A 16946-nucleotide genomic window follows, 5' to 3' on the forward strand; every position below is an offset into this window, starting at 1 on the left:
ATATATATATATATATATATATATATATATATATATATATATATATTTTATTAATATTATCATATTTATTTATATATATATATAATATTTTATTAATATTATCATATTTTGATTAGAAATCATATAACATAATACCATATAACCATACTGTATGACATCAACAGTCTGTTTTAAATGATATTTACAAAATATTATCATATTTACATAAGAGTGCTACATTTGATCACCAAATTAATGTTTAGGACATCCAGACTTAAAACTGTGACATGTAAGAGAAATTATATTGATTCACTATCTATACTGTCAACTACAGTGGACAATAGTCTATATAGGCCTATTATAAGACTGAAAATAAGTTTTATTTATGTACATTATTTTAAATAAATTTTGCATTGGTGGCTAATACCAGATATCAAAATTTTAGTAAGCTTAGTGGAAACTTTAATTAGTTACTAAAGCCTAATACTATTTAATAGTAATAGTATTAAACCTAATACTGCTTTTACTGTGTTCAGATAATCATATTATTATTTAATGCATTGTGAACTAACATAAACCAACAATGATTTGTTTTTTATTTTTTATTAACTAACACTAACAAAGATTAATACTTACTTTTTTAACGTATTAACAAATGTATTTGTCAATAGTTAGTTAATGTTAGTTACTAGTGTTAACAAATGAAACCTTAATGCTGAGTGTACCCTTACAGAATGTGCAGAAGACATAAAAAAATACGCAAAGAATGGTAGTATGCCAGTGGAAACACCGCCCAGGACAGGAAATCCTGGCGCGAGCATGTGTGTACTGACAGAGCTCTTCTCCAATGGGAGCAGCGGAGGGGGAGTCGCAGTTATAATCCTCTGACTTTACTACGAAGGTGAAGCGCAGCCAAAGCAATGGAGAGGAACCGCGTCAAAATGCTCGTTTAATGTTTGAAGAAAAGTAAGGTAAGGATTGACGAGAAACACTTTAAGAACGACATCTCGGGGAAGTGTTTGATGTGTTAGAAATGGCATCATGGTGAAAGTGAGAACAAAGTTTTGCAGACCTCAGGCTGATCGTATAACTGGGAGCTCTGGGAGCTGCGCTTGGAATTTTGTCCGCTGCAGTGAAGATAATCAGTTTCTTATGTTAAAAACTATGTTTTACGCCTTTACATTTGGCAAAACAGAAATAACTCCGCATTTAGGCTACAGTAACTGGCAGCTCGATACCTGTTGAGTAGGCTACGTGAGGATTAATTTATTGTGGTTTAAGTATTTAGTATTGGAACAGATATCTCCTTTATTTGTGAGTACATCCATCTACAGTGTATTTCGTACTACGAAAAAGTTTTTCTACAGTAAATTTACTAATGACTTTAATATTATTTTATTTTTATTATTATTTAATAAATAAATAATCAAACATGTATTTATTTAAGCACCTTAAAATCTATTGGATAATGTTTCTTTTCATTAGCTTTTCTTCTGTTCAGCTTTTTAAAGTCTTTTAAAATATTTTTAAATGTATTTTTATTTTTATTAAATATTTATATCTTTTTTTTTCATCAAAAAAGTTACAATTTAATCAAACGTCTATTTATGTCAGTAATCTTTGTCTTCAATAACGTAACCAAATGAGAATACCAGAAAATATTTGTTGTTATTATTTTCATTTTCCAAAAATTTACAGTTTCTTAATTTTTTACAGTTTCTTTGCGTTGGGAATCTATGGCCATGCAACCAATATAAACACTTTGTGTCTTTTTTAGGTATTTAGGAAAGAAATAACTATTAACAACAGCAATAACATTAGTGTCACATTACTAAATAGGGGAGAGCATAAACAGCAGTTTGCCTCAATAGTCATTACTAAAAATCACTTAAAAGCATAACTTTCAGTTTTAAAGTACTCAAAGGCCAGTGTTACATTTATAACAGTAGTGCTCTATAATTGTAATGGAGATTTGTGATAAATGTAACAGCAAGTTACAGCAAATAAATATCAATATGTTGCGTCAAATGAACCATCCTTAAAAATTGGACTATTTTAAGATTAAGAAGTACGTTTTTAAAAGTTATATGAGAATTTGTATAAAAGCAAGAGCAACATTTTGATATGGAAAAAAGTGTTATGATTAGTTAATAATGTTAAATGTGTTAAAGGCCAATAGAGCTGTGCAGGTATGACATCACTTTATGAAGCGAGTATGAAGCGAGTTAGCATTTTAGCAATTCCAGTTCCCTCATACTGAAGTCAATAGGGTTTTTGAATGGGGTTTTGGTTAAACGCCTGAAATAAGGTCTATGGTGAACACAAGCTCAAGATACTTTCACGTGTTATTTTATGACATAAAATATATCAGTATTACCCCATGCATGATTTTTTTAAACTGTTACGTGTCTTGAAAAAGGCGGTTGCTAACAAGTGGCTAAATGTGACTACAGAGGCTGGCGAGGAGTTTAAACGTCATTACACTGAAAAGGTAAACTCAGTCCGCTTTAACAGCCTTATTATGCTCATAACTGTGCTCTTATGAACTCTGTTAACTCAAACGTTCTGGAAAAATGTTTTTCGATAAAACTGAAAGAGTTGTCGGAAGCTTAGCGATGGTGGCGTTGAAGTCGAGCGACCGTGAGTGCGATTATAGCCTTTAGCTTTATACTTCTGGCGACTGCATTTAGGCTTCAGTATTCATACAAGTTGTGTTCATCTGTGAACATTATCTTGATGGACAAAATGCGTAAGTATCATGAACTGTTGTTGATTACAGAGCTTGTTTTAATCCGAAAGCCTCAAGGGAACCAGTGCGATGCTAACTGCCGGTTGGCCTACAAAGTGACGTTACACCTGCACCACTCTATTCACACTATAACTATCTTTATATAGATATATTTTGAAATGTACATTTTGAAAATTGTTCTAAATGTAAAAGAATAGCAGAGACCACACAACAATTATAACAATAATGGCACAGATATCCTTGGAATCACTTTTTAATGTGCTTTTGTTCTCTGGTTGGTGAACGATAAAAACAATGACAGCCAATCAGAATACAGCCTTGTTTAATGAGCTCAAGCAGATATTTACAATTTACAGTTGCCTTACTCTTCTTCACTCCAGTGTGAATTCATAAGCTTGTCTTTGCAGTTACAGTGGACTGTGAATATAATTGTTTGTACATCTTAGACATAAGACAGATTGAGACATTAATGCTTATAATCTTTTGGAAAGGTCTTTGTTTGGGAACAGTGTCTCCAGTCGTTTGTGCTGAATCTCTTTGTGTATTTTAACCTTGGATCTAGTGCGCCGGCTGAACAGTCCAAATTGTCTCGATTACTTTTGAAAACCTATTTAAATACAGACCTTCGTTTTTCCACATCAGGGCCTTGCTTTAACCAGGCAAGAACATTATCTTTTCTGAAACCTACATAGACAACATATGCCCAGTTGTGCATTCTTAAAATCCAGAAGGTTTATATACGGTAAATACTAGAAAGCGGTATGCAAACATGAGGAAAAAAACGTGAAAAAAGCCCTCTAAATGCAGGAAAGCGATACGCCTGCAAAGTTTGTTTGGCGGTGGAATGCACGTCTCCATCCCGTTCTGAATCCTCTCTGGTTTTCCGACTCACCAAAGCTCTGTTCCTCATTCAGCGCACTGGTTTCCAAGGCATATTTCAGCACGCATTATGAGTGGCTGTAATCAATTTCAAATTAAACTTGAGTGTTCTTTGTTCTGTCAGGGGAAAAGGGCCTCAGCGAAGGGGACGCGGTCGACTATCTCACTGGCACACCAACGGTGTGTTGGCTCTAGGCTGCTCCAAGATTTAACTTGCTTGAGGCCCTAGATGGGATTTCATACTTTTAGCTTGGGCTGCCTAAATGGTTTCATATGTATTTACTCAGGAGCAGTTTCCCTACAAAATATATATGTATGCTCTGGACAGTTATTGGCCGACTAATTATGCAGCGTGATGCTTTAGTTTTTGTCATTTTCAATGAAACTGTAACGCGAGGGCAGGGTGAGTCATTGCAGAAGAGTTCAAGTTCATTAAGGGTTTGTTTATGAGTTGAAAGTGTCGAGGTCTGGTAAAGCCCCACTGTTGGGAAATGCGGCAATTATACCAAAATAGAGGCTGCTTGTCCTGGTCTTTGATGTCCACTTGCCGTAATACAGGACATGGCAGGTTGTACAAAAAAAAAGAAGTGCATTTATTGTTGCGTGTTGAATATCAAATTCGCTTTTTTTGTTTTCTCAGTACACACACTTGACCTGATTGAAGTGTTTCTGTAATGAACTATCCACATGCCGTAACATCAGATATAAGGTTTTTGCATATGCATCATCATCACCTAAAATTTCTATCTGGCATTTATTTTTTAGTAACCCTTTACAATAAGGCTTTAGTTGATAATAAATCATACTTCTACAGCTTTGATTAATATTATCTAATGTTAATTTCAACATTTACGAATGCATTATTAAAAATCAAAAGTATTTGTTAGCAATAGTTAATGCATTGTGATTAACATAACTCCATTTTTAACTCTTTCCCCGCCAGCATTTAAACAAAAAAGTTGCCAGCCACCGCCAGGTTTTTTTTTTTGGATCATTTTCACCAAAATATAATAGTCCATAGAATATTCTGTTTTATGAATATCTTAGTATGGAATATATCAAAATTGATTTTTATGTTTAAGGTTGATGATCACGTAATTTCCATATGCATATGATTACATACGATCGCTTGTTTTACTGCGTCTTACTCGCGTGTGTTTTGATCAGGAGAGTCAGTACTCATTCAGAAGATGTGTAATAGCGCCCCCTAGCGTCTAACAGTGAAAACAGAGAAACACGGAAAATTCCGTTTTTGGCCTGGATGCGTTTTCTCACAAATAACGGAAAATTCTGTGTTTGGCGGGGAAAGAGTAAATAACTAAAATGAACAAAGATGAACAAATGCCGTAACAAAATATTGCTCATTGTTAGTCCATTTTAGTCTACAGTAACTTACCCTAATGTTGTCTTTACTTAAAAAATCAAGTAATATTGACAAAATATTACTAGTTTAGTCCAAAAACTCAAAAATATAAGTTAGTATAACTTATTAACCTACAAAATATATAAACTTAAGATTTCAAGTTGAATGAACTCAAAATCATAGATAATTAAAATAGCTCACTCTGGTCTTGCTTTGATGTGATTGGCCATTCAAGGAGTTCTGTCTGGCAACAAGAACTAATTCACCGATTGGAGGACATTTAGAAAAGGCGTTCCTTTTCTGTTGCTGATTCAAATTAAGATAGAGACTTTTTCATTGTGTGCAATCTTAAAATCAGTAAGTAAAAATGTGTAAGTTACTAAACATAATAATAATAATATGTGAACTAACTTATAACTAACCAGACTGACTTTATGTTTTAATGGAAATAATAGTTTTGTTTGAAGTCACCATGATGGAGATCAGTGTTTACTTTAGTTGGGCTCTTGACCCTTGACTGTATAATATTATAATACAATGTTTCTCTGGCTGTTTTGTGTTTGTGAGACACATTTATGAAGGAACAAAAAGTCAAGAGAAAATATTATCAAGTGATGTTGTTTAATCATTGACGATGATAACATCATAATGTATTGGCAGAATCCCTGATCTAATGCAGAGTCTAATGCTCTGATTGTCAAAGCAGTTATTAATAATTTTGAAATATTAATAAAACTATCCATGAGATTCTTTATTCTTGTGGTAATTGAATAATTTATTATTTTATTTTTTGTACATAAAATGTTTAAGTCTACGGCATTAGTAAGACATTCAAAGACATCAAAAATCCGTGTATGAATCTCTACAATGGTGACAATATTTTTTTAAATTTTTTTTTATTCGATGAACAGATCAACTCTGAACATAAAACAAGCTACAAAAACATCAGAACAAAAGAGCAATAGTAAGAATCAAAGAAAATGTGTCACAATTCAGATGTATAATTTATTCATGCTGCAATGCATGTTGGAAGTTTTGATTGGTTGTACCCAGCATGGTGTACTGAACTTCTGGTGTACCCAGTTTGGTGAACTTAACAATTTAAGTACAGTGAACGTGACACCAAGTTAAGTGAACTTAAATATACAAGTTTTGGGAGACTCCATTACTCAATTGAATTGAGGGAACGAGTTTACTCAAATCAATTGAGTTCAATCAACTTATTAGGGTTTTCAGTGCTTATTGTAAATATTTACCCTGTTTTTTATGTGATGTATTTGTCATATAGAAATCTGGCATATAGGTCAGTTCCGATTTTTCAATTTCTATGAACAAATGCCAAAGTCTTAGGAAATAGAGAAACTAAGAGCGTTTTCAGACCTGTTATTGTTCTGAAACAGGGACTTAAATGGCTACAATGTTGCAGTTTCTTCTTGGTTCGGTTCACTTTCACAAAACAACATTTCAAAGTGTAACAACATGTGTTTATGTAAGTCATATTTTGCTCCTCAAGCTGACACACAAACACTTATGTGATTGTAGCTGTCATTCCTGCTCTAATTGATATTTTTATATTTTTTATATTTAAATACAGCATTCTTGCAATGCACTGATAAGAGCAATTGGACAACATTTTAAGAAGGTTTGTTTGGTGCTTTCTCGCCTTACCCGAATGGCCCCCAGAGATTGTTTTCAATCAGACTGAGATCAACTCATTCAGGAGCCCTTACCATGATGGCAGTTGAACAAACTTAGGGTTACAGGATTAGTTTCAAGGTACTATGACGCTGATCATTATCCTTCTCTGTCAGGTCAGGCTGTGATGCTGAGTTTAGGAGTTTACATGCTGTGGAACAGTTAAACTGCAAATCCCTTCTCACAAGACAAGGCGCGTGATTCACTTATCTCTTCTGCAGAATATTACGAGACTGAAAAATATGAAGAATTGAAACAAATTTGCACAGCAAGAATAAAATCTGTCTATGAAAGATGACAACTAAAAGAACACAATCTTGCAATATTAGTGCAAAATGTGTTATCGGCATTGAGAGAATTAACATTTGTGACCCTGGACCACAACACCAGTCATAAGGGTCATTGTTTTGAAATTGAGATTCATACATAACCTTAAAGCTGTATAAACAAGCTTGCTATGATAGAATATCTGGCTGAGATACAACTATTTGAAAATCTGGTCTCTGAGGGTGCAAAAAAAAAAAAAAAAATCTAAATATTGAGAAAATCGCCTTTAAAATTGTCCAAATGAAGTCTTTAGCAATGCTAATAATACATTTTTTATATATATTTATGGTATGACATTTACAAAACTCATTATACTCATTTAAACTAAGTGCTTAAAGGACTCCGGGGGATTTTTACGTTTAACTTGATCGTTGTATCTTTGTGAGTACAGTCTATAGAAAAAAACCCCCGAACCGGATTGGTCCTTGCAACACGGAGCTACTACAGTTAATGCCCAGAGCCCCCCCTCAGCTAAAACGGCAGCTTTGGGGGCATAAACGTAAAGGGTGTCTTTGTGCCTCTTAACAGACACAAAATGCAATTAAAATGTCTGTCCAACATGAACAGGGCCCTTACATGACAACAAGACTTTATTGCTTTCAGAAATGTCACTTTATTCAGCTGATAAAATTTTGGGTTGAGACCAATTTTGGGTTGAGATCTCTAACCCAGAACATAACCTGTCCTGGAGCAGGTTAGCCGTGGATAGTTATTATGGCGTTAAATAAAGCCAAACACTTTCATGGCTTTCATTGTCTGAAACCCAGGATTGGCGCAAACTAAACTGAAACATACCTGGCTATCCCCTAAAACCGGATTCTGGCAATCTCTAAGTGATTGTTTTGGTGCGGATCCGAGTGCGATTGACGTGTTTTTTTATATGCCTAAATGGGCCAAACTAAGGGAGAAAACTTACCAAGTTTTGAAACAAATGCCTCAAACGAGCCAGGTGTGAAAACGCCCTAAACTTTATACTTTTATAGAGGGTTAGAAAAGAATGGAAGACCAAAAAACTCTTAAACTTAGGAAACCTAGAGATTCAACAAATGAAAAGATATATATTCCATCTTTTAAAACTAGTATCATGCTTTTCTCTTTAAAATCATCTTAAGAGACATAAGGGTTCTAATTACCTCATAAGTGTTGTCAGTTTGATTTTAGGCGGCAAGCATTCTCTCGGCTCGGGCCTGTCATGGCAACTCGCTTTGATTCAGCTAAAGCCTTTTATCTCTGAAGATCTCTTGCTGCCACTCAGATTTAATAAGGGGTTTCAAATGGTTGTACTTCTGAGGAATGGCCTCACTATGTACACATTACAAGAATAAATGTTTGGTAGACATATGACTTCTATCAGTAAGGATATTCAAAGTTCTGTCTGCAGAATGTTCGATTGTGTTGCAGTGCTTGTGCCTGGATGCTGTTAAATATTTTTTTTTCCTCTCATGCCAGAGACCAGCACTCTATGAGCCAAGCATGTTGGAACAGTGGTAACATAATATGTGTGTGTCGTTTCCCAGCAGGTGTGAGTCATAGGCACAAAGAAAGTACTTTATCTTCTGGAGAGAACTCTCCTCTGTTTGGGAACCATATACAAATGCTTATACCTGCAGGCAAAGTCGGATACTGTATCTGTCATGCTGTTTGATGCTAAGCAAACCTTTAACTAATGGATAATCTTCAGACCTTTTCTATATTCAGCCCCTATCACATGCAGCAGGTCAAACAGTATCACCTCCTCAGGGAGTTGTGTCAACCTTCAACCAGCCTGGGACTTGATAAACAACGCTGGAGAACGTTCAAGAAGACATTCAGAGCACTTCACAATGCCCTCCTGGGGTTTATACTCCCCATGACTCACTTGGCATTGATTGAACATAAAGAGATTCTGCCGATCCAATGCCATATTCCTCATGCCAGATACACACTCAAGAAACAGGCTCTTCCAGCTGCTGGTCTGAGTGTTTGTGTCGTCTGACATTTATTTGTTTTCGCTCGTTTTCTGAAATGACATGTTGGCTTTGTGGAGTTTTGTGCCGTTCGTGATGTGGTAGCTTGTCGAAGTGAGCTTTGGCCCGCACGGCCTCCATAATTACATGCAGCGGGACTGTTGGCGCCATTTTAAATGCCAAGCAGTCGAGGCTGGTGTTGAGCTGTCATTGTCGATGAGGTCCTTCTTCGAAGAGATCTTCTAATTCCTTGAGCGCAGCGACGTCTGCTTTCGAAGAGCAGGTAGTGGCTTCCACATGGTGCAGAGGTTGTTGGGTCAACGAACGCTTCCAAGTTTGGCTTCAACGGTGACTCACAGCTGCGGTGTACGGAAACCTCTTGTTCGAGGTAAATGACTGGTGTCATAAACTGAGAAGGCTCCAGAGTGCAACTTCCATGAAAGGTGCTGCTTCCAAGAGAAAGTTTGTGCCATACTAAGTTGTAATCAAGTCTTCAGGCCATGTTTGGAACCACAGGACAAGGCAATCAATCAGTCGAGGATGCTTTTGTCCTTTACTGTTTAATCCTGTGTTGAGTAAAATGAGGGTAAGTGTTCACGCACAGTCTACTTCGAGCAGAACTGGCTGAGGCTGCAATTCTCCTGGGAAACCAGCCAAAAGCTTAGTGAATAGCTGGCATCTGGTAGCCATCTTATTCTGGCCCGTGCCTGAGGAAATTCCAGCTTTGAGTGGCTATGATAGCTCTTGTGCAAAGTGCTGCTCCGCGGCCTTATCCCCGTTTCACGTCAAACTGATGCCTGCTTTCAAAGCTCAAATGCTCGTAATTTGCCCCTTTTGCAAAGACTTTTAGCTGTATCTGTCAAACTGCACAAACATTGACTGTAAGAAGTCCATAAACAGATGCTGTTTTAGTTCTTTGACTTATTAGATCATCAGCTTGCCCCATGAAGAAGGGTATCAAAGAGAGGCTTTGGGTGGGCAGCTTGAAATATGCATTGGCTCACTTGTTTATTTGCTTTCTGTGTCATTACCCAGGTTACATTTTACTTCTACACTTCCTTAGAGACACTGGAGCCTTGCAAGAAAGGTTGACATCTTTTGACAATGTGGATCACTTTTTTTCTTTTTAATGTTTTATCTGCAGCTGTGGATTTTATCCAGTGGACATTGTTTGGCAGCAATTTGCTCTTGAGCTAAACGTTTTCTTCCTTAGAACAGAAAAAGGAAGACTTTGAGTTAAGTACTGGTCATTGTTTTCCACACAATTATGATGAATGGAGACCAGAGCTTTCAGGCTTTAGAAAAAGTGCAAAAGCACAATAAAAGTAGGCCCATCATAAAAGTATTCCATTTGACTTGTATCCATGTGACCTGAGTCACTGAGTCAACCCAATTCAGAAATCAATCATTCAGACTGTAGGCTAACAGACTCAATGAAAAGATCAAAGTACAATTTGTTCACAAATAAAAAAACTTTTTTCAGGACAGCCCCAGTCCTCATTCATATTCTTCAAAAATTAACCCTTTATGTCCCATGGAGTAAATACATTTATAAAGGTTTGGAATTACATGAAAGAGATTAAATAAGAACACAATTTCTATTTTAAGATGAACAGTTCCTATAACCTATAATACGATGACATTGAAGTTGTTTGTACAGATGATAATCTCTGGATAGTCCACGAGTGTTTAATAATCTATCCTGCATATTGTCGAATGTCGATGTTTTAGCTATTAACTAGTAAGAAATTATTGTAAAGTGTTATCTATTGTTCTTTATAATTATTTTGCACTTTAATCTGTTTTAAATATTTGCTTAACATTTGTGTGTATTGCTTCATTGCATTTAAATGTTCAGGTTTTTTTTGTTTTAAGAAAGTTATTAAACCTGTTATAGTATGACAACATTTGTCTTGTAACTTATTTTAATATTGTGATACTACCGTATACCGAGATAACAGCTTCAGCAATTAATCGCAACATAAAAATGTGATACAGGCACATGCCTACTATATGCTGTAAATATTTTTTTTTTGTAAATCAAGATTTTCTTCATCTATAATTTGGTCAAAATCTCATGTTATTAAAGGCAAGTGCTGCACACAAGCTATTTAAAATAGTATTGGCTATGACACTCTTCTCCATTCCTCAAATACATAAAACATTAGTCTTTATATATTTATAGTGTTTCTTGAGTAAAGAAAACACTGTACTTATTCAAAGAACCACTTTATTTACCCCTCCACCGCACATTAGCAGAGATCGTCTAAACGGATCCAATGGAGCTCTTTTTAATAATTTGCACTGGTTAAGTTTTTACAAAACTTACAGAAATACATAAAGGCTGACCAATAGTAATGATTTATGAAAACAAATGAAAATGACGAAATATGGAGAAATATATCAGTAATGCGATATATCATGATAATGAATATGCACGATATTGTTATCGTGGGCACTTCAAAATATTGTAAATAATAATTTATTAACAATTAATAAATTTTTTATAATGCTCTCAAGAATACTTTGCCCATCAACCGTATAAATGCTCAACCCTGTTGTATTCTGCGTCAAAGGGACACGCTCAGATGTCAATGAGAAGCACATGAACGAGTGAAGGAGACGCACTAATGATGCGCCGCTCAGTGACAGGAGAGGGCGCTGACTGCAGAATGCTGCAGTTACCCCGGAAACCCTGCAAACAAAAGCAACCGTGCTAGTGAAGTTTTGTTTTTTGTGGCTATAGTAAAGAACAGCCATTTGTTTTTTGTAATCTCAATGTTGTTCATCACAGCACCAAATACTTAATACTTAAAGACTTAATAGGCTATTTATTGTCAAACTTAAACATTTTTATGTTTTAATCTGGACTACAACATGCCCTAATGATTAGAATTTTTTTGTTAATTTGTTATTGTTCAGTAAAACTTTGAGACATACGACTTCATTAGTTAACATGTTAATTCATTATTACCAAACTGACAATGAAAAATACTTATAAAGAATTAATTATTCTAAGTAATGTTAATTTCTTAGTTACTGTTTAATAACATTAAAATCAAAATAACTTTTTTAATGGACCTAAGATAAAACTAACAATGATCAGTATTTCTTAACTTACATTACCAAAAACATTATACTTTCTGCAACAAATGTAACTATTGCTCAATCTTAGTTAATGCGTTAAATAATGAGACCTTATTGTAATTTGTTACCTGTTGTTGTTTAAAGCCTAATTCTTTTGCACTTTAATCTGTTTGGAACACAGCTAACACAGAGACTTTTACAGCTCTGAAAAAAATCAAGAGACCACTTAACATTGATTTCTCATTGATTTCGCAATGTTAAGTGGTCTCTTAATTTTTTCCAGAGCTGTATATATTTTTGGGGCATTGTATTATTGTATTTTTAACATTAAGTTATTTTTGTTATTACAAAAATAGTTCTTAAAGCTGTTATGCTATGACAACACTTTTTTTGCAACTTATTTCAATATCGTGACACTATCGTATACTGTGATAAACGCTTCAGCAATTAAACGCAACATGAGAAATTGATGTCGGCACATGCCTAATGGAGAATAAGGTTTCTGCCCGACACTGACAATATAAAATGAATTTGGAAAGAACATTGATAGGATGATTTGTGATATTCAAAATTATATCAGGTTGTGTTCCAGGACCATATCCTGAAGAAGTTCAAGTCATTAAGTCTTATTTGCCTTAAAAAAAGCTGGCAGTGCACACAAAACCATTTCAGTGTTGTTCTCATGGAAACAAAAATTCCAATATCTCTGTAAGACCAAAAACTACCAGTTGTTGCCCAACTAGGCTTCAAGATGTCTTTCGTACCTAGTGTTTTAAAGCCTGGACAAAGTCCATATCTTCAGATTTAAAAAAAAAAACATCCCAACTCATTCTTCCTGAAATAGGCAACCTACCTCTCGGTAGACCTGGATCTATCACCATTCTTCTCTAGACTAATTTTGTATATTTGGGCTCATATTCCGCAAGTACTGCCAGTCAATTATCTGTAAACCACACCTTTATCTGAAGGGCCCTGGGTGGTCTATATTTAAGTTACGAAGAGAGAACACAAGCCCATGTCCCCTGTGTATCCACATCCTGGACTGTTTAGCAAACTCTGCCCATTCAAACAACAGGGAAGATTACTTGCAGCTTTATTTTTCTTGAATCCCTTGAAACTCATCTCTTGTTGCGGAGATGTGCTTGAAACGCTCTTTCTTTTTCCGAAGACCTGCAGTGGCCCTGCACCGCAGGCAACTCTGGGAAATCGCATCCAATCATCTCAGACTTACGAGGACACGAGTAGGAAATCAGACACTTTTTTTCTTTCTTTCAAAATTGAGCTGAATGGCTTTTCAAGAAGGGTGTGGTAAAACTACATTAACAAAACATTAAAGAAATGTTTGTTTTTCTATATTTCATGGATTTATTTTCTTGGGCTTCTTTTATCTTTTTCGGTTATATTTCAAGTAGCTAAGCATTGCCAAGATGATGCATTGACAATATGTTTATGTTGTTTAGCTGTTCACAAGTGACGACAAAAAGATTACAGCAGTAAGCCTCAAGAGCCACCTAAAGTCATTTAAGTATGAGGTAGGTTGTTTTTTAATAATAATATAATAGGAAAATATATTATTAATCCCCAGCTAATATAGTGTTCTGGTCCCACTTTAGATTGGGGAACACAAATTCACTATTAACAATGGCTTTTGCCACAATAAACTCCTAACTCAGTAAGGTAGTTGTTAAGTTTGGGTATTGGGTAGGATTAAGGGATGTATAATATGGTAATGCAGAAGAAGGCATTAATATGTGCTTTAGTAAATGTATACTTTTGCTGGTTGGATAGCAACTTGGAATACGGATCATAAGAACTAAGCGAAAATCTAATATAAAACACATGTTCCAAGCTTAGAAATATAATCATGCTAGATTTGCATAGTTTTAAAAATCTGTTTTTCAAGAAAAGTTTAAATTTAATGCCCTGTGTCAAGCATGAAGTAAACACATATTTTCCTTACTCTAAGGTTTTGTGGAGTCACACCACATTACATTTTACAGTCTGAACTTATATTGCTGGTAACACTTTAGTATGTGGAACACATATTCACTATTAACTACAACTTTTGCCTCAATAAACTCCTAATTCACTACTCAGTAATAGTTTCTGCCATTTTTGTAGCGTTTTAGTTTAGGTATTGTATAGGATTAAGGATGTAGAATATGATAATGAAGAATAAGGCATTAATACTTGCTTTTTAAGTACTTATAAATTGCCAATATCCGTATATGCTTGCTAATAAGCAAATAGTTAATAGCGAGAATTTGACCCTAAGTGTTACCACATTGCCTAGTTATAAAAAAGGTAAAATTATCTGATATCTTAAGAGACGTATTTACCTTCACATACAGCCTTAATGGCAGCCATATGATGTAATTTCTTTTTCTAAATAAAGTTCTGCAAGGGAGTTGCACCACCTGCATTTGTTGCTCTCACCGCATGACTGTGATTTGGTCCACAAAGGTATTAGGAGATTAGCACTAAAGCAGTTTTGCTTACTTTTTTTTTTTTTTTTTTTTTTTTAAAGAATAATAAAAGTTAATGCAAATACTGTTTTCTTGTAATAAGGTTTTTTGTCAGTATGAATCAGTCTTACAGTATCACCCTGTATTATTAAAATGTGATTCCAGTCAAAAAGTCTGACAGTATTTTATGTTATAAATGTCAGTTTTGCAGTTGTAATACTAATTAGGGCTAATCATTGATTTGTATTTTTATATGCAGAAAGCATTAAAGTTCACTGTATCAGGTTATTTCACTAAAAAAGGAAAAATCTGTTATTAATTACGCATGTACCCTCATGTCGTTCCAACCCTATCAGATCTTTATTCATCTTCAGAACAGAATATATTTTTGATGTAATCCAAGAGCTCTCTGACCCCTCCGTAGACAGCAATATAATTAACACTTTCAAGGTCCAGAACGGTAGTAAAAACTTTGTTAAAAAAGTCCATGTGACTCCAGTGGTTTATCTTTAATTTTATGAAGCTATGAGAATACTTTTTGAATGCAAATAAACAGACAAAAATAATGACTTTATTCAACAATTTCTTATCTGTGCCAGTCTCCTATGCTGTTTACGTTAGTCAGCTACTGCGTCAGCATCACACACATCTCTTGTGGTGGTCATGTGAACGGCTTGGGCCAATGGTAAGCCGGAGATCTGACGTAGCTCTGATGTAACTCGACAGAGCAGGACTTTAACAGCATAGGAGGCTAACACAGAGGAGTTTTTTCGCGCATAAAAAGTATTCTAGACACTTCATAAAGTAGAACCACTGGAGTCACATGGACTATTTTATCGATGTCTTTACTACCTTTCTGGGCCTTGAAAGTGTTAATTAAATTGCTGTCAATGGATGGGTAAGAGAGTTTTTGGATTTCATCAAAATTATTTTAATTTGTGTTTTGAAGAAGAGTGACATTCGTACAGGTTGGGAACAACATGTGGGTGAGTAATTAAAGGGTTAGTTCACCCAAAAATTAAAATTCTCTCATTCTACAATAATTCTATGAAGCAACGAGAATAGTTTTTGTGCACAAAAACTAAATAACGACTTATATAGTGATGGGCCGATTTCAAAACAAAGTGTAGAACGGTTATGAATCAGCGCATTGATTCATGATTCGGATCGTGTGTCAAATCACTGCTGAAATCACGTGACATTGGAGATCCAAATCATGAATCGATACACTGATTCATAATGTTCAAAACTTTATTTTGAAATCGGCCCATCACTATATAAGTCGTTACTTTAGTGCCTTTTATGAATCTTGAGAGAGGAAATGACATTGGTGTCAATGAAAGCCTTTCTGAGCCATCGGATTTTAACAAAAATATCTTAATTTGTGTTATGATGATGAACGGAGGTCATACGGGAGTGTCGACCAACATTAGGGTAAGTAATTATTGACAGAATTTTCATTTTTGGGTGAACAAACCTGTTATGATATTGTCAGCTTCCATCAAGCAGTTGCCAAAAGTAGGCGCTGGCAAAAGTCAAACACGTTTTATTTTCCTGTTGACTAGGCTCATTACACACAGGAGATTAATGTAAATGCCAGTTTTGTTCAGTGCAACATCAGCACTCACATGGTTATTGTTCTCAACCGCTGCCCTTTGCAAAGGTGATAATCTAGAGAAATGTCACTTGCACCGATTATTTTTTTGTCTGAAACGCTCACCATCTACATGTGGGGCAGGAAACAACTGTCAGAGAAGAATGCATGAAAACCAGGGCAAATGCGCATCACATTCCTCACGTGAGCCGTTCCATTTGTCAGGTCGTCTGTTTTCCATTCAGGCGTGTTGGATGAGTTGGAATGTGCCAAAGAGGGAACACTGTCTATTTTCAGTCGTTCTATCTGCATTTTCCTTTGTAAAAAGACGGCGTGTTACTTCATGAGTCATTTCTGTGATCTGTGCTTAGACTTGCACTGCACTGCACTGCAAGGGTGCTAACAATTAGTTCTGGAAAGAAAGGCAAACAACTTCTGAAATGAGTGAACTTGTTTCCTAGATGTCCACATAGAAGACGCTACAAAGTGTTTGCTTACCATGAAGTGTACTTGGAGGCATTTCAAAAAGGCATTTTTCTTTATTTGAGCAAAACCTCACACAAGGCCCCAGGATGTCTTTACTTCTATGCCTTTTATCAACAATGCCTTTTCAATTTTCCATATACAAACATTGGCAATGGGTGACACGCCTGTGAAGGAGATATAATTGTTGCAGTGCCTCAGCTGACATTGAAAATGATATTATATCAGAAAAGTCTTTCATAAGAGTCTTATCTCTTGTTATCACAGGATTTTGAGAGTTGGCCTTACTTTTGGCAGGCGTAGCAACCCCACGGAGAAAGAGCTGGAATTCAATGGAAAGAAACATAAAAAGTTGGCGAGACTTGTGCATTCCTTCGGA

General features: G+C 35.4%; 1 protein-coding gene across 2 annotated transcripts in view; it reads left to right on the forward strand.

Moving 5' to 3' along the window:
• The first annotated feature begins 818 nt into the window (after window positions 1-818).
• Window positions 819-16946, forward strand: part of il11ra (interleukin 11 receptor subunit alpha) — a 60074-nt gene continuing 43946 nt past the window's right edge. Inside the window, exon 1 of one of the 2 annotated variants that reach the window (XM_067432468.1) lies at window positions 819-950. The gene's annotated coding sequence lies outside the window, so the exon portion shown is untranslated. Of the gene's footprint in view, window positions 951-13538; window positions 13558-16946 lie in introns of those variants that run through there. The other variant, XM_067432467.1, reaches the window with a different exon arrangement.

Source organism: Pseudorasbora parva, chromosome 23 (genome assembly GCF_024679245.1).
Source record: "Pseudorasbora parva isolate DD20220531a chromosome 23, ASM2467924v1, whole genome shotgun sequence".
Taxonomy (NCBI): Eukaryota; Metazoa; Chordata; class Actinopteri; order Cypriniformes; family Gobionidae; genus Pseudorasbora; species Pseudorasbora parva.